We start from the raw sequence: 20107 nt of genomic DNA on the forward strand, positions 1-20107 counted from the left end.
TGCAGCAGATTCGGACTTCTTTGTGTTAGACATATTGGAGACCGGCTTACTAGGCGGAGTAGAGTAAGGGGCGGAGCGCATCGATGGCGCCGGCGCCGTAGTAGGGGGCGCGCGAGGCGTGTAGCGCCCAGCTCCTGAAGCTTGTCCTTTAATCTTTGCTTCGTCAGCCAACTGTGATTCAGCTTCTCTTGCATGATGTAGCAACTCATTCATAGTAGTGTAACTGTAATGACGAACAATGCCTTTGATATCATACTTCAAACCATTGAGAAAACGAGTCATTGTCATCTCAAGGGATTCTTTGACACGGCCACGCTGCATGAGCATCTCCATCTCCATGTAGTATTCATCAACAGTATTCACACCTTGTCTCAATAGGGTCAACTTATCAAATATATTGCGCAAATAATTTGTGGGCACAAAATGCTCCGTCATTGCCGCCTTCATAGCACGCCATGTGATAATAGGCGGTTCACCATCTTCTTCGCGAGCACGAACAAATCGATCCCACCAACGCAAAGCATAACCATCAAATTCGGAAGAAGCAAGCTTTATCTTCCTATCTTCAGTGTAATGTGGATGTAAACCCCATAACTTCTCAATCTTCAGCTCCCAAGTGAGGTATTCTTCAACATCAGCTCCTCCTTCAAACTTGGGTATAGAAAACTTGGGCTTACCCAATCCATCTTCCTCATCATGTCCACGACCATTGCAGCCAAGTGGAGCCCAACCTCGAGGACGATTACCACGTGGCGCACCACGAGCATTGCGTGCGTCATCTTGAAGTTCAGGATCATCGTCATCTTCTTGTTGTTGTTGGGTCAAATTCTCAATAGCTAGGTGCATATCTGCAAGATTGCGCTGTATATCCGTCATTTGATCTTTCATTGTAGTGACGGTCTCACATGTAGTATCCAGCTTCTGGGGGAGCCCTTGGACCGTTCCCTTAAGCTCATCAATTGGAGTGCGGAATTCACATCGCATCTCATTACGAAGAGCTTCATACTCCCTCCATGTGATGATATCTGCAGAATTCTTGTTTTCCTGGTTAACAATTTTGTGATCACTAGCAGACATGATTAGTAGGTTAGTGCACTAAATCAAAATAGATATGGTGGTACTCTCACAACTCACTCAAAACTGATAAGAAAAGGAAATCTTACTGTTCCAAAGTAAATTAGTGTTTCTTACCACTTGTAGTAACAACTAGTGCACGGATGTAGCGAAGCGAATATCAAGGGTATAAGAACAATCACACGGCAAAGCAGGGTATATGTGGAGCTGTAGGTAGGCTACCTATTTGCACCAATAACAAGCTCTAGCGCTGATCGTAGACAACCAAAGATACTCACACAAGGCGATAAATGTGGCAATGCAACTATTTGGAAGAAAGGTTGCAATGCACGCGAGAGACACTAGCAAAGCTCAACGAAACAGGCACAAGATTGCTCAACAACAGGTGCAGAAAAGAAAACTTAGGCCTTCACTTGAATCTACTAGCACTTCACTTTTCTTTTTGTATTTTTCAATTTGTAACGCAGCTATGTAGCTCTTTTTGCTTCTTTTCAATTTTCTCTTTTTTTATTTTTTTATTTTATGACTCAACTCCTTAATAACACGGCCAACAAGATATACAAAGCACCAAAACCCTAATGAGCAGCCTGTCGAGCGGTAAAACTAGTCTCTTCTGGGAAGTTCTTAGTCACTTATATCTAGAGGCTGTGTCTATGGTTGGGAACAAGCACACTGTATGCTATGTGGACTCGGAATAACAAAAACTAAAACTAAATGATAGTAGAGACTCAAACCCTAACAACTAGATGGACGAAAAAGATACGCAAAAACAACTACGAAAAGCAACTAAAACTCGAAATTAGTGCAATCTAAGGCTATGGCAAACCCTAACCCTAACTTTTTTTGGCTTTTTCTGGATAGGAAACACTCACAACTCAACTACGGGGTGGATTGTGGATGGCTTACCGAGGAAACCCGAGGCTCTGATACCAAGATGATAAGGGGTGGCCCGATCTTCTCAGTAAGCAACGGTGGTGATGATGATCACGGGGTGATAGCAGCGGAGGAACACGATGAAGTAGTGGATGATAACTTGTATGACGCAACGAGATCTCTCGATTGGTCCTTGTCGCCAATGCAACAACTCTCAACCCTGCAAGATATTCGCAACTCCACACACTTGCGCACGTAGCCGCCGACCACGAAGCGGTAAGTTGCAACCTTCTAATTCCCAATGGAACAGCAGATCACACAAGACTTTCAGATCTACACAATATCAAGCAATATGGTGTAGGGATTCAATAGTTTTGCATAGCAAACAACTAAGAACTAGGGTTTATCTTAAACGTGGTCTAAAGCAGCTAGGGGGGCGTCCTGAGCACTTATATAGGCGTCCGGGACGACTTCTGGTCGAAAAGATACAAGAATAACCGACCCAGAATAGATCTGGTCGAGACAGATTCGGACACAGCCGGCCTGGGGGCCGGTCGACCGGATCTGGGACCGGCCGATCCGGTTCAAACCGGATCTGGCACCGGGTGTTGACCGGGCGAGGCTCCAGAGCCCCTGGACGTTGGCCCGGCTGGCACGAGCGGAAATCCCGGTTTGGACCGGGCTGATCCGGCGTGGCAGTCTGTCGGACCGGCCCTGGGACCGGGTGGTCCGGTCGCACGGCCGGTTGGACCGGGTCTGGCACCGGCCACCTGAACTTCTCCTCCTCCTCTCGCGCATGCCTTCCGCTCCTCCCTCGCGCGTCCATGGGATGTCTTCAGGTCCAGCTCCATGTCCAGCTTCACGTCCAGCCTCTGGTCCAGCTGCTCCTCTCCTCCTCGTGCGATGCTTGTCTCCTCTTCATACCTGATGATACATAAGTAACATGACTTAGGCAGTATAAAGTTCTCATCAATCAAGGTATCGTTTAGAAACAAATTCACCTGTTGTTTAAGTATCTTCGCACGAGCTCGTGTCATTGGTCCAATCCTTACTTCATTGGACTTGAGCTTCACAGCAGGTTCATCTTCAGTTGGTAATGACAGAGGTAGTAGTGAGGTATGGATGTCCTCATCAATGTGTTTGCCAAATATGTTGGTGCTCAAAGTGGTGTCAAGAAAAGAACCATTTGGGTTGCCAAGCCTATTGTGACTAACCTCTTAGGACCCAACTTAGTTGGGGACCAACAATCCAAAACTTGATCAATAGGTGCTTGTTGGAGGGCATTGGAGACTTGGCTACATCATGAAGAATTAAGGGATCTTCATCATTTATATTATCTCAAGCCAAGTCTTTTAGTTATCTTGCTTCTATCATATATTCAATGTTCCTCCTTGCGGTAACATGTGCTCAACTCCTTTATATTGAAAGTTACTCGCCCTTTGCATGTGTTAGTTTTGTTCCTAACATGTGTTTGTATATGTTGTGCTTACTACTTGCTTTTCTTGAGAAATCAAGTCTATGCATGTTGGGTTGCACACCATGTAGTTGTGTTTGTGTTGGAGCCACTTTGGATCTTGTTGTATCTTATATGGCTCTTATGAGCGATTAATGGACTATCCCATTTTGGGGGAGTGATATTCCTTTGGGAATTTCATAATCCTAACTATGTGTGTACATGAGGAATATCACTTAGAATTGATATTGCAAGATTATCTGGTCTCTATGTGGTATGTCATCTTCATAAGAAATTCAAATTTTAATGTCCATTATTATGTCTAGTTGGATCTTATTTGCCTCTTGTGAAAATAAATTCATTATCACATTATGGGGGAGTAATAAGCTTTGTGCATATTACAAGCCTAGAAAATGTGAACATTTGAGGTTGTGTCACATAGAATTGATATCGTAAATTATCTCTCTCCTATGTGGCATGTTTTCTCAAACAAGTTCCAATTTGTTTAAATGGTTTCATTGCTAATATCTTTGTGGATCTTTTTTTGTGAAATTTTTTCTTGGCATGGTTTTTCACAACGTGTCCCGCAATACACTTTTGGGAAACCATGTGCTTCAAGTCATTCTATTAATTGCTTTGCATGTTGGCATGAATGCTATTAATTGCTTTGCATGTTGGTATGACTAATTGAAGCTATCAAGAAGCTCTCTTTGCATGATGGTTAATTCTTATCTTTTACCATATGCTTTATATGGTTTAAATATGATCTTACGTATACTTACAAACTACCACCGGGAAATATTTCCTAATACCTCTTGTCCTAGGACAATTGGCAATCTATTATGAGGTAGAAATTTTATTGATCATATTTACATTGGCTCTTGTGTTTAAATTGTCTCCTTTATTGCCATGAATGTGTTGTGCTTTGACTCCCATGTGCCTTCCTTGCATCTTATGGATCTAATTTGTCTTTTCAAACTTTCTTAGCATTTTTAGTAGATATAGGTAGCGTGATGATCCTAGTTTTGTGCATTTTATATTCATATGCAAAATCCTAGATAATGCACTAATCTTGGGGGACCTCTCCTATATTTGTTAGAATGCTTAACATCTCTTGATCATTATCAAAAATTTGGTTTTGGGAGAAATAAATGTTCTTTTTGGTACTTTGTGCCATCATAAAAAGTTTCGAGGGTTTGGTTTATTTGTTGGAACCTTGCTCTCTTGGGAGTTGGTTATCTCATTCCTTTGTGTTTAGGTTTAATTAGATTCTTATAATGAGATAATTCTTTGGAGTCAATCTTGTGTTGATTTCATTCTTTGATATAATTTGGACAACCATTGTCTCTTGATTTATTTGGTGTTTCGTCCAAATTATATCTTTCTTTGGTTCTTGAAAGTATTGTGCATGCATATTTAATATATGTCTATCTTATGGCATGTGTTACTTTCTTTGATCCAATATATAGGGTAAACTCCATCAAATCCTAATTCGGCTAAGATGTGCATGAAATTCAATTTCATATCTATATGCACATAGTATTGTGGATTTTGTCCTATATGTTGTAGTGTGTCTAACTACTTCGGACCCAATTAGTTTGGGGACCATTTTGTACTTACCTTTGTGTTAGGTACAATGGATATGCATTGGATGCTTGTCTCACTCTTGGGAAGAAGTGGTGACTCAATGGTAACTTGAGGCAAGCTAGGATGGTCAACGAACACATATCTACTACATCCACACCAATGCTATCTCGGTAGCAAGTATCTTCTCATGCATATTTTTCTAGCATCCAACCATGTGGTTGCATCTTGGCATGAATCTCTTGATTTGCAAATATTGTTCTTCTTGCAAAAGTCTTAATGAAACCTCTTTATTGTGAATGTGAGTAATTTGAGATGAGTGCAATTGTTGGGAAGTATATTAAATCATGCTCATGATTCATCCATCCCAACTATACCTATCTAGCAATTTTATTGCATATCAATTCCTCAAGGCTCTCACGTGTGCAATATAGATGAAAGTGCAAATTCAGTTATTTCTTGTGGTATCCTCGTTTGTGATACTTGTTGCCTTTCGCAATGCATCCCAACTATCTTCTATCCCTTGTTGATATTTGTGATGTATTTTAGATGTTTGTGGTTGAAGTTCATGAATGTACAATAAGATAAAATTGAGCCTTTGGCCATGCTATTAAGCAAAAATTCTTATTGGTATATTGCATGACTTCATTTTGGATATCATGCTATATTTCTTGCGTATCTATTTTGTGTGTACATGTTTCTTTGTGGATAAACATCTTAGTGATTTTGTCCACTTAGTGAAACTTATACACATAAGAGATGATACATCTCCATTTGATGTCTTATTTATTTGTTGCATGTTGATTGGTCATGCTAAGCAATATAATTCATTGAAGACTATGATGATGCTATTTTCTCATCCTTGTAATAGTCCTATAATATGCTTTGTCATGCCTTTCACATATCCTCTTGGTTGAGCCTTTTATTATGGTGCCTCTTACTTGTTGCTCAACCATTTGTTTGTTGCAAGTGTTAAGTTTAATTTTCTATCTATGATCTATTGCAAATGTTTGTGTTTTTAAATGGTAATGAGGGAGTGAGGATTCCATGTTATGCATATTGTATTCAAATGCAACATTTTAATTTATACATGTACCTTGGGGAGCTTCCTCATTTTATTTAAGGCACTATTTTGTGGTGATCATTAGAGTTTGATTCACTTGGTATCTTTTGTTTTGAATAATATTTTGGGAGTGATGATTCCATGTTTGTGCACTTTATACTCCAATGCAAATTGTCTAGTTTTGTGCACAAACCTTGGGGAGCTTCCTCATATCATGTAGAGCAATCTTCTTGATCTTATCATAATATCTATCTTTCTTTTGGTATCTTCTTTGTGTGGTTCATTTGGTTGCTTGCTTCATTTGTTGAGGCTTCTTGACTTTGTTATCCTTTTGCAATCTTTGATCCTCTCTATAGTGAGAGAAGTTATAATACTAATCATATCCATGCCCATACAAGAATACTAGAGTAGTACTAATCCTAGTTGTTCAAGACAACATTTGATCTTGAGGTGAGAACCCTATTCCAATAGCAATACCTTAGGAAACCAATTCCATAATCATCACAACTTGGTATTAATTATAAACCCTAAGAATCTAGGATGAGTGTGTTGAGAGAAATAATAAAGAAGTGATTAGTGATGAATAAGTTGATCATGCCTAATGCATGATCATACCTTGTGAATTTACATGATAAATTAAAACTATGTGATCAATAGATCCTATTTATCACATGAAATAATAAGTGTATCACTAGTAGTTACCCCAGACCAATCCTCGTGCCCTGAGTAGGAGTAATGACATGGTACTTAAACCTTGTCTATCCAAACACTAGGGACAACCCTTGCATTGCTTTGATACCAGAATGCTAACTAAGTGAGGAGGAGTAACCCTTGAAAGTGCATGGAGTCCCCATGTGTAGTTTTGGTAATTAATGACAATCCCTATGGACTAATGTTTGCATTGAGTTATATTTGTAGGAGTTGTCCATAGGCAATGCTTGAACCATATGTTGGCTTCAAGGTTGCAATAAGAAGCAAATGAAGAAGATCAAGTGTCAAGTATGTCTTGAAGATGAAGTGAGCCCTCAAAGTTAACTTCAAGACATCAACATGATGAAGAATGAAGAAATGAAGTGCAAGTTCAAGATGAGCCATCTCGAAGAGATCCTTTGCTTGAAGCTTGCCATACATATGGTGATCATGGATATGAGAAGATGTGACGAAGAAGAAGCTCTCCCATGATGGATTATGGGGGAGCAATCAACAAGACTTCATCAAGCAAGCACAATCAAGAAAGGCATTCCATCTTGTTGCGGTCAAGAACGTCATCATCAAGCTCAAGTGGAATGCGCAAGGTTAAGGTTTGCTCTTGATAGGGTTTCTTTCTCACCGGTCTCATGGTATAGTTGGAGACCAGTTTATAGTTTAGTTGCCGTACTATCAAGAGGGCTCTCGAGTGAGTAACTCGATTGTATCCTTCGGAGAGCTCAAACCTTTGCACCCTTGCATCATCTTTCTTGGTTTTTATTTGGATCTTATCCATGTGATGTTTTAGAGCTTGTGCTTATTCTCATGACAAGCTCTAGTTCATCGAGAATGGTTTTTGCACGGACAACTTGTTGCATTTTCGAGGTTGGAGGTTTTACCGGCATGTATTTTTTAGATATGTCAAACCTTTCATCATTTATTTCTATCCTACCTTACTGGACTATGTTGGTTCCCTGCATGATCTTGTAGAGCTTGTTACTAGCTTCGAAACGAGCCCAAGATCATCAAAATCGGAGTCCGGATGCAAAAGTTATTCAAGTTTCCGTGAAGCAGTTTTTTGGCCGGAAGTTGGCCGGCCGGAACTTCCGCCCTACTTCCGGTGAACTTCGGGAAATGACGATTCTGCACGCAAAAGTATACTGTAAGCTTTCCGGGGACGCCCTACTTCACCCGGAAGTTGGCCGGTACTTCCGGGGGGCGGAAGTTCCGCCCCAAATGACCGGAAGTTCCGGTTTTGACGAGTTTTGTGCATAACGGGCAGATTTCTCTTGCCCTATTTAAGGGGGTCTTCTTCCCCAATGTTACCCAACTGTTTGAGCTTGTTTTTACCTCCATTGTTGACCTTCTTTGAGCTTGCTATCTCCCTCTCCCTCCAATGAATCTTGCATCTATTTGAGAGAAAGATAGAGGAGATCTAGATCTACATCTTCACCAATCAAATCTCTCTCTTTGTGATGGGAATCCACTAGATCTAGATCTTGGAGAAATTTGGTGTTCCTCCTCCTATTTGTTCTTCCTCTCTTATTCCCCCAATAGCTTTTGTATCTTTGTTGGAATTTGAGAGAGAAGGACTTGAGCATCTTTGTGGTGTTCTTGCCATTGCATTTGGTGCATCGGTTTGAGTTCTCCACGGTGATTCGTGGAAGTGAAAGCAAGAAAGTTGTTACTCTTGGGTTCTTGGAACCCTAGACGGATTCTAGACCTTTGTGGCGATTTCTTGGGAGCCTCCAATTAAGTGGTGGATGTGTGCCCCAAGCTTTGTGTAAGGCCCGGTTTCCTCCCCGAAGGAAATCCCTTAGTGGAACCGTGACCTAGGCCTTTGTGGCGAGGGTCACTGGAGAATAAGGTGAGGCGCCTTCGTGGCGCTCGGTGTGTGGTGTGAGTACCGCATCTTGGGGTGAGGCCTTTGTGGCGTTGGTGTGCATCGAGCAACCACACCTCAAGGTGAGCCTCTTGTGGCGTTCGGGAGCACTAAGCCACCGCACCTCTCCAACGGAGATTAACACTCGCAAGAGTGTGAACTTCGGGATAAATCTCCATCTCCCGCGTGCCTCGGTTATCTCTATACCTGAGCTCTTTACTTATGCACTTTACCTTGTGATAGCCATCGTGCTTGAAGTTATATATCTTGCTATCACATAGTTGTTTGTATTGCTTGGCATAAGTTGTTGGTGCACATAGGTGAACCATAGTATATAGGCTTTGGGCTTGACAAAGTAAACGCTAGTTTTATTCCGCATTTGTTAAGCCCATCTCGTAAAAGTTTAAATCGCCTATTCACCCCCCTCTAGGCGACATCCGTGTCCTTTCAACCCTAGCCAATAAAACATGATCCAAGCTTATGCCCATATCCTAAGCCTAGTTGTATATCACATGGGTGATCACTACTAAAACCCTAGACCACCTTTGCGTTTCAATCCAAGTATCACTTTGAATTATAAGTAGAACCCTGCCATGCCTGATGCCTATTTATATTGCAATTTAGTGAAGAATATGCAAAACCCTAAAACCTTTCAAATAGAATTCCCTCCACATAAAATATTATGCCCTAACTTGTGTATCATGGATCACAAGTATAAACCAAGCCCTATATACCTAATGACTAAATTCCATTTGGTGGGTAAAGTGAAACCAATAACCAATTCTACTTTGCTTTCCAAATATCTTGCTTAGGGAACCAAATGTAGTAGTGTTTAATAAAATAGAATCATCATATGAGTAGTTGATCTAACCATGAGGAATATATGATCTATCCTAAATAATTTAAACTTAAGTTGGTTAATGGTGGGTGGTGATTGTAAAGTTTTTATCACCATTCTTCTTAAACCCTAAGACACCATCATCCACATAAAATCATGAACCAATCCTATTCCCTTTACTATTTGTTAAACCCTAGCCATAACTAAATTGTATGTATGTAATCACTATGGTTAAACACTAGCAAAACATAATGTGTTCATCATGCATAGGTTATAAAATTTAAATCATCTAAATGCATTTGGTTCCTAAATTAAAAGGAACTAAAATAAACACATAGGTCCATGTCTATTTTCATTAAACTTCACAATGAAGGGATTCGTAGCATAGAAAACAAAAATTTTCCTACCGCAAGAACGAAAACCAAGCCAAGATGCAATCTAGAAGATGGTAGCAATGAGGGGATCACGAGACTAACCCTTGAAGATTTCCAAAGCCTACGAGATTAGATCTCGTTGTTGCAGAAGATGATCACTTGCCGCTTTCAAAAGCGCGTAGAAGATCTTGACGGTGCCACAATCGGGCAGCACCTCCGTACTCAGTCACACGTTCGGTGTTGATGAAGACGACGTCCTTCTCCCCGTTCCAGCGGGCAGCGGAAGTAGTAGATCCTCCTCGGAATCCCGGCAGCACGACGGCGTGGTGGCGGTGGTGGTGGAGAACTCCGGCAGGGCTTCGCCTATGCGCTACGGGAGTAGTATGTGGAGGAGGGGCGCTAGGGTTTGGGGAGAGGGGGCTATGGGCGCCGGCCTCAAGGGGGCAGGGGTGGTGCGGCCAACTCATGGCTTGGTGTCGCCGGCCCCCTCCCTCTCCTCATGTATATATAGGTGGAACACATCTAGGGTTGCCCAAGTCTTCGAATAAGACCCCAATTCAAAAACTGCCATATGGACGAAACCTAGTTGGGTTGGGACTCTCCCCTTCCCCCCCTTGCTTGGCCGGCCAAGGAGGTGGAGTCCACCATGGACTCCACCCTCCCACTTGGTGGGCAAGTTAGGGTTGGTGGAGTCCAACCGGGACTCCACCTTCCATAGTGATTTATTCCGGATAATTCTAGAAACCACCTTCCATAAATTCACCGGATCATTTTCCAAACTTGGAAAGTGACTTCCTATATATGAATCTTATTCTCCGGACCATTCCGGACCTCCTCGTGATGTCCTGGATCCCATCCGAGACTCCGAACAAAACTTCGAACTCCATTCCATATTCCATATCTACTTAAACGACATCAAACCTTAAGTGTGTCACCCTACGGTTCGCGAACTATGCAGACATGGTTGAGACTTCTCTCCGACCAATAACCAATAGCGGGATCTGGAGATCCATAATGGTTCCCACATATTCAACGATGACTTAGTGATCGATTGAACCATTTACATACGATACCGATTCCCTTTGTCACGCGATATTTTACTTGTCCGAGGTTTGATCATCGGTATCTCTATACCTCGTTCAACCTCGTCTCCTGACAAGTACTCTTTACTCGTACCGTGGTATGTGGTCTCTTACACTACAAGAAAAGTTCTGATAGACAACGTCCCAAAATCGTCCGCTAAGGGCCATTTTTCGTCGCCTATGGGCCTAACCCGACGATATGGGTTCTGTTGTCGAAACTGCGTCAGGCAAAGTCCTACGACGATTTTTTCGGTCCGTTGCGCTTGGGCGCCCTTCCGCCACGGAAAATCGGACCGTTGCAGAAGTGTTTCCGGGAGCCCGTTGACTGCTGACGTCATGCAACCGCCCACGTGTGAGGCACGCGTTAATCGGCGATTAACGGCGTTAACAGCCGAAACCCCGTGGTAGATGGTAAGCCCACACGAGGCCTGCCACGTCTTAAGCGGGCCGGCCCATTAAGTTTGCGGGCCGGGCCAGCTGACTTAGTTTGACCGGTCAACTATATAGCTGGGCTGGTCCATTAGTTACGTGGGCCGGGCCTAACCTCTAAGGTTGACTGGTCAAAACTTTAATGGGCCGGCCCACTAAGCATGTGGGCCGGGCCGAATGCACTCGTTTGACCGGTCAACAGGCAAAAGGGCCGGCCCACAAGGCATGCGGGACCCACTTTCCTGTTATCGGGCCGGCCCATTTACCAAGTGGGGTCCACCTTAAAGCAAGTGGGCTGGCCCAAGAAGTTATTGGGCCGGCCCAATTAGCATGTGGGTCCCACTATCCTGCTATCGGGCCGGCCCATTTAGTACGTGGGGTGTGACGCCCCGGAACCGGTACCATGAGGATTCCAGCGATCCCGCCAAAATCCGCATGATATCGATTCTGAGACGCCCTCCGACACGACGTGCGCGACGAATCACACACGTGATGCCAGAGGAATTAACACGAGCGGTAACATTACAACAGGATTACAATAGAGCCCACAAGAAACATATATATTACAACAACGACTCCAACGAGCCAAGATACAAATATACAATACAAAGATCCAAATCATACAGAAGATCGAATACGTCCGAGTACGAACAAGATACAAATTGGACTAAGAGTCCTGAAGGTAACCAGTGGCGTCCATAACCCTGCCCAGGCCAAGCCGGAAGGGTAACCTTGCTAACGTCGTCTTCATCGAACATAACTTCATACCTGCCCGGTTATGTCCCAAAGAAGCAGCAATAAGTACGGGTTCGTACTTAACAAGACTTCAAGACGTATAAGCATTCGTCAACCAGTCGTCCTTTGTACTTGAGGCACGCAGGGGACTTAGAGGACGCAAGAGGAACGTCATAGGCAATATGGTGGGGTTAAGCGGCAGCGCGCAAGCACTAAAAACCTATAGAGACACTCTACAACATCCGTCTATCAGAGAAGGTGAGAGAGCGCACAACTAACAGTTCTATACTCTGCAAACATAACCCGACCGATGTGTTCCCCCCTCGCAAGGAAGTACTTACAAAGGCACTCACACGGTGGACAAGTTTTATTAGGTAGCCGTTGTAGTAATGCTATATTACTACGCAAGTTATTAGCAAATTATTAACATCAGCATAAAGGTGTAAGTTGTTCTATGATCGAGCTATACAATTCCAAGTCGTCCATAACCGCGGACACGGCTTATCGATAAGATGTACACCCTGCAGGGGTTGCCCAAATGTAACCATACGCATGCTCGACCCCAAAGAATGACAGTGGAGTCTCACAACAAGACCGTTCCCAATGCAAGAGAAAGTTTAATGGGAGCCACCCAACTAAGCTACCCGTGACGAAGTCCGGCCGTACTCCGAGACGGACTCAGAGGTTTGCGCCGGCGGCTAGGCGTGCAAACCACACGCTTCGCTAAACGTCCCGCAAGGTACGATCTGAGAATATAAACACCCGAAGGCAACAGAAGTAAACACCCGAAGGCAACAGTAAGTAAAGCATGGCATACATGGCATAGGCAAATAAAACCAAGGTTGTGGCTCCCAGTAAACAGACTCGAGGAAAGGTAGTGGGTGATGGGGGTCCCACTCCCCCACGTACGGGTAGAGCGCTCAATCTCGGAACAGATAACAGGAACTCGGGTCCTAGGGGACATTAGCGAGTCAAAGTTCCGATGCTTTCGCAAAGGGGCTCACAGATGCCTCTGCTTACAATTTTAGTTGTTAACAATAAAGTAAGTGTGATTATCTCCAACAACATATCCATAAACCATATGTCATGATTCCCCAACAGATAACCCGATAAGATAACAACAACGGTAACGAGATATAAACAGCACTAGCATGCACTACGACTCGCGAGGCAGACCCGATAACCAAACAATAGCTGTAGGAGGTGGTGGTGGCAATATGGGCTGCTTGAGGTAACAAGTGGAAAGGACACGTGACAAGAACGCAACTCAAGGATAGCATAAGGGAGAAGGCAAAAGTAAAATAGGTGAGCGACTCCTGCAGAGACAGGAGTTTAGGAAATGCTTGCCTGTTAGAGATTGCCGAGGGACATCCGGAGAACTTGGCGTACCTCACCGCACCACTTCGTGATCCTATCCGGGAAGAAGCAAATGCTGGATAAACAACGGATGCAAGTCTTACTACTACGGCAGAAGAATCGGCATGCTCATGATATGGTATGCATGCATGACATGGAAAACATGATGCGGCGATGCAACTTATCCATATTAATCGGAGTCGGAACCCCGGACACGAAATTTAGGTTTATGTTGCAATTCTACCGACAAAGTTAAGTGTTGATTATCATATCATAACATGGCAGGGGTGAGCTACTTCAATATTAAACGGAGCGGGGAAAACCTAGGTGGTCTTCCGAAATACTCCGCATACATGTTAGGTGAAATGCACAAACTATCACGTCACGACATGATGCGAGATGCAAACAGATGAATGGATGGCATATTCATTATCCTTGCATTTTTCTGATCAAAATTCATATATAACACTTTCTATTTCGAATTATGGTTTGAAAGTTATGAATTTTGCAAGTTATAAACATTTTCTGGATATTTCAGAAAAAAAAACAGCCATGGGCAAAATGTCTTTGGACTGCGTTGTACAAGGCCGGATCTGGTCTGAAACGGAGACAAAGACGTGCAGGCGTTGGGCTGCAACCTGCTGCTCGCGCGCGTTGGGCTTCTCCAAGGGAGGATCTAGGCTGAGGCCCATCGGGCGCCAGATCTAAGCAGTGAAGGACAAAAAGGTTGGATTAATTCCGCTGTCTACGTGATTTGAACTTGGGTATTACGGAAAGGGGATCAAGGGAATTACCACTAAGCTGGTCGGTCGGTTTTGATTAGAAGAAGACGCGCCGCCCTTTTGACCGAGCACAAGGCGGGGTCTGAGACAGAACGCCATGGCTGAGCTCGAGTCGAGCTCGGATTGGGCGGCACGGAGCGAACCGGGATGATTGAGTGCGATGCGGAGGTGCGCCTCGCCATGGGGAAACTGATGGTGGTGATGCCGGGGCTAGGGGTCACCGGAGAGATGCCGCCGGCGAGGTCCTGCGGCAGACAATGGTGGTCAACGGCGAGAGCAAAGACCAGAGAGGGAGGGAGAAGGAGGCGAGGTCCGCAAGGACGAGGAGATCACCGTGCACACGAATCCGTCCTCGGATTGGACGTGTGGAAACCAGGGCTGCCGGAATCTTCGACGAACGGCGGCAGTCCAAATAGGGAATCGGCGAAACTGTGACGAATTGGAGGGGGCCTAGCTCGATTCATTCGGGGAGGAGATAGAGGATGTCAAGGCGGTTCTGGAGATGGCCTCAGCTCGGCGAGGGGCGGCCGGGAGCAGCGGCACCATGGTGAGGACGATGGTGTCTGTGAGTGTAACATCCCAACTTTTGAATAAGAAGAACAAGAGAGAGATTTCAAGAATCCAAAACTCAGAGCCAACAAAAACTTTTATCATCATATAGGTCTATGCATATAGTTCCCCTTTTTAATTGTTTGAGTGTGCTTTTTGCCTTGATGATTGCTTAGGTGTTCTCTCTTACTCTAAAACCCTAGCAATGATCACTTGATCATCCAAAGTCAAAGAAAAAGAAGTTAGAAAAGAAATTATGAAAATCAACTCAACACACCCATGTGGCTTATGCCATTTTTTGCAAATCTCTAACCTAGACCATTTTGGTTGGCACCATTGGTTGTAAATGGATACTAAACACCTTTTAACACTTTTGGAAACAATCAAACTCAATTCAAATCAAATTTGAACCAAATATGAACTCACATGAAATGTTGGTCATTTGGTCACATTTGATTTTATTCCCCACTTTGCCCCCTTTTATCTTCTGGTTCCTCAACCAAACTTAGTAAACCATGATCACCTCATCCAAGACCAAGTGATGATGAACAATTTTGGTGTTGACCATCATCCCTAGAGTTGACTAGGTTGACCATGGTAAATAGGACAAGATGCTATATGAGAGTAAAGTGAAGATGACCACATTTTTGAAAAACTTGCAAACCTACACCATTTTGACCACCACCACCACCATTCTACTCCCATCTTTATTCAAATCAACTCCACCAAAATTCTTTCAAAAATTCGAAAATATTTCTCTTTCGGGCATTATGTCGAGCACCTGGTGGGCAGTAATCAAAATGGTGCCCATACTGAAATTTCCAAAGTGGACCAAGTCCACTTGACCACCTCTGCCTCCCCTGACCACCTCAGCACCAGTGCCAGGCCCCTGCACCACCCCCACTTGGCCACCATGGCCAAGATCGTCGCCATGCCGGCCACCATGTCACCCTCATGCCATCCTCTCCTCCTCTCCCATCCCGTGTGCACCACCATGTCTAGCAGACCCCCCTCACTCCCCTGAGCATGCCCGACACGGCCCTCGACAATTTCGTGTACCACACACGCCAGAACGCGACACGCCCAGACGTGCCAGTAACGCGCACGCGCACGCCAGAGCGCGCACGGCGAACGCCACGGGCACGCCCAGACGCGACGTCGCCCCACTCGCCCGCGTCACCTCCGCCCTGACTCTCTGCACCAATCGACTCACGACGTCACCGTGCACCGTCCAGACATGGCCACTTGGCCGCGGGAACGCTGTGGTCGTCGTCACCGTCGACGAGACCCACCACGGCCATGCCCCTTCCTGTCAAGCTTCCCATCGCCACAGAGCCCCTGCCGCGCCACGATCACGCGCGTCAGCTTCGCCAGTGCACCAGGAACACGCCGCGCCCATCACTTGCCCCTTCGCCGCCCTGGAGCAACAACGACGACGGCGACCCTAGCCGAGCGCCACGGCCACCTCCATCGGCTATAAAAGGAGGACCCCTCCGCCCAAATTGAGCACGCCAATCTCTTCCCCTCATCCCCACAGCACTCCTCGCCACCTCAATTGAATCATTTAGCCACCGGAGTCCACCAATTGCTTGATCGCCGCCGCCGCCAGTACACGGAGCACGCCGGCGAAGGAGACCACCTCAGGCGACGCCACTGCTTCCAGGCGCCTCCTCGTCAACGACACGGTCGCGGCGCACTCCTCCGACGATCGCCGGAGCTCCGACGAGCTCACCGACCCCCTGCCGCCGTCGCCAGTGAGTTCATCTCTCGCCGTCGACGACGACGCTCCACGGCCGTTGATCCTCCTTCTAATCGCACGGCCAGCATCGCTCGTACCGCTTCGCTCGTTTTAAACCACTGACGGGCGGGTCCCGCCTGTCAGGCAGCCCACAGCGCACCAGCGTGCTGCTGGGCCGGCCCACTTCCCTCTCGCGTGGCACGGCCCGTTTATTTTCCCGCCAGCCCACGTTTCAAAATTCAAATTTTCAAATCAGAGAAATTTTGCAATCTGAGGTCAACTTTAAAATTTAATAGGGAAAAATCTACTCAGCCAAATTTTGTAAATTTTATATATTTGGAAAGCTTAGGATTTGATCTACACAATGCCACTGGTTTCAAACCCATATCTGTTGTAGAATAAAAGTGGCAAAATAAACAAGGCAGGGACGTTTCTGCCTTAGAAAAATTATTAAAAATCAACCAAAAATGCTTTTGAGTTGATTCCAACTCCTATAAATCACATTTCACTTGCACTAATTGTTTCTGTAAAAATATGCCATGCTTACTTTGAATGATCATGGCCTAGTTGAATTAAAAGACTATATGGCTATTTATAGTCAGAGATATTGTCCAAAACTATTTAAAAATCTTATGGGAGTTTTTCTCTCATTTAAATCTTGTCATGAACCTTTCAAAGTGAGGTAGAGACTTGGGTCATGTAGGCCTCATATGAATTGTTTGATGATATTAAATCGTTACCATGCTAGGATTAAAGTGTATGAGGTGCTCACCTCATTTAAATCTTTTTCTTAAATGATAAGTGTGAAGAGGTTGACTTTGGTCAACCTAGGTCACATATTATGCATAAGAGAAATTAAATCTTAATAAGATAATGAGAGGAATTTATTTCTCTAAGCAATTAAAAGTAACATCTAATTTAGTATGAGAGGAAATTGATTTTCTTAATTGAGAAAACAAATCCACCAACTTTTTAGTAGTGTATAAGGATAGCCTAGCTTGTGTGACTTATGTGTGCTTAGTATAGTACTTAAGATTGGTGTGGTGATTGTACCTCGTATTCGTATTTTAGACGCTAGTACGGAAGAGTATCAAGAAGAGGAGGAGGAGGCCTACTTCCAAGGGGAAGAAGACCACTTCGATCAGTACAACAACCAAGGCAAGCTGATATTCTTGCAAAGTGCAAAGCTCTATCAGGGCAAGGCACACTCACCTATTACTTTATGCTTCATGATCCCATCCCAAGTTTTATTCTTGCAAAGTTTTGACTTTATTTATTAAAGCTTACTTTTATAGTTAACTTTGGTCTAAGTATAGAATAGTACAAGAGTATCAAACTTAGCCTAAGAAGCTTATGAGTTAGGTAGCACTCATCAAGACTAGTTGCTAGTGCTAACAAATAAAAGTGGCTACTCTAGATGGGAACAGGTGACTTAGGTTTGAATTTGAAACCTTGGAATGATGATTCATTCCATTGAATGATTTTTGAAGGTGAATATGACCAAGAGAAGATGGTGATTTTTGATAAAACTGATATTGGTTTGAATGCGATACCTTTCCAATTTTTGAGTACCCCCACAATACCTGATTATGGGTAGGGCTTAACTAGAAGTTTATACATCTTAGTATAGGTTCCCTCTGAACAAGCATCATAGGGGTTATGCCGAGGCTGCCTCCGTTGTTAAGAAATGATGTGAATCGAGGTGAATTGTACGGCCAAGCCCTGTGCAGTTCCCAGGTTGACAGTTGGTCTTCACTGGGAGGCCAAGCTCATGGGGAGAGGTGCCTATACTAGGGTATGTAAGTGAAAGGTTATGGTTGATGATCCGCGTACTGAGTTACGATCATTCAGGGTTATCCCTGACGGATGTAATCAAATGTTGTGGCACAAGTGTGCAACCTCTGCAGAGTGTAAACCTATTCGAATAGCCGTGTCCACGGTTACGGACGGTTGGAAAGTCCATACTGTTCCGTTGTCAGAAGTTTTCTTGAAAAAGGGTTGATGATTTGAAGGTTGACTTGATTTTTGAATCACAACTAAGTCGTGGGAAGGACACTAATGTTCCCACGTGAGTTAGTTAGCATGTGGAGAGTCCTTTGATAAATGCTTATGAAATAAAACTGGCTTTATGCAAAGAAACCTAGAGCTTAGCACCCCATTACTAAAATTGGTAGTACTTACACTAGTATTAGGTTGCGAGTACTTTAAAGTACTCACGGCTGTGTCCCTGGCTATTCAAATGGCCAGACTATGAAGAGGAGCAGCAGTATGAAGAGGATGGCCAGCAGGACGGCTACAACAACTAGGAGTTCTTCTGACGTCAAGCGTTGGCCTGTGGAATTATATAGTCCACTACTACTACGCTTCCGCTATGTAATGTGTTCGTTGATCAGTAGATCAACTATTTGTGTAATATTGGATCATGTGATCCCCTTTTGTAAGACGATTATGGTTTGTAATGAATGATGACTTATGATATCAACTGTTATGTCTCGCAACAACAATCTTCCTGGGATTGCGATGTATGGCATAATAGGCATCTGGACTTAAAAATCCGGGTGTTGACAGTGAGGTTTTCGGTCAGCTTCTCCTCTCTGGTTCCTTTGCGTGGGGAAAAAGAAAGAGGCGTGCGGCGCGATGGAGGAGGATAAGGCTAGGGTTTACGGTCCTAGAGTTGGGGATTAAAAAGGGAGGGGGAAGCATGTGGTGCACGGTGTTGTGGTGGGGAAAAGCAAGCACGCCATGTGCGTGTGAGGAAGGGGATAGCGACCTGAGGAACATCGACTCCTCGTGAAGAGGTACCTGGCCAGAAGGAGAATGGGCCAAGAAGAGATGGGCTAGAAGAAGAGTTGGGCCGCCGGGGGAAAAGGTGGAGGGGGAGAAACGGGCCAGAGAGATGGAAAAGGGACGGCCAGAAAAGAAAAGAGAGGCCCAGGGAGGTTAGGGGTTTTATTTTAAAATCCTTTTCTCTTTCAAATTGTTTTGCAAAAAGATTTGAAAACAGTTCAAATAAATTTAGAAGTTGAATGCAGCGGTGGGGATAGAGAAAACAAAATAGTTGTATTATTTGATAGTTTTGGGGTTAGGGTATATTAAGAGAGAAGACAAAGGGGTTTAATAAATAAAACTTATGAGAGGAAGAAAACAAAATAATTAGACTTTACAAAATAATTTTATTTTGCAAAAACATGGATGGTATGATGCATATGCCATGATGATGCACAAAAAGAAGAAGAACAAGCAAATCTATTAGGGTTATTATCCGGGGCCGTTACAATCGACACCACTAACAAGGGATCGCGCCCCGAGATCCCACGTCCAGGTACGGGGGAGAGAGGTAAACTATCGGGTCTTCAGACGACATGTCGATCTCCCCGACACCACTAACAAGAGTTCTTGCTCCGCGTAGATCGGCGACACCACTAACAAGAAGTCGTTGTTCCGTTGGCGATGATGCGCTTCTGTCGGGATCCTCCGAAGATCGAACCTAATAGGTGAGGCAAAGATCGTCCAACCCACGTCGGAACCTAAGACTCGGAAAAACTCGGATAAGAGAGAAGACTCAAAACTCGCAAAGATAAGAGGGGGAAGAATAGAGATAAGGAGAA

The sequence above is a fragment of the Lolium perenne genome, chromosome 3, assembly GCF_019359855.2.
Source record: "Lolium perenne isolate Kyuss_39 chromosome 3, Kyuss_2.0, whole genome shotgun sequence".
Lineage (NCBI taxonomy): Eukaryota > Viridiplantae > Streptophyta > Magnoliopsida > Poales > Poaceae > Lolium > Lolium perenne.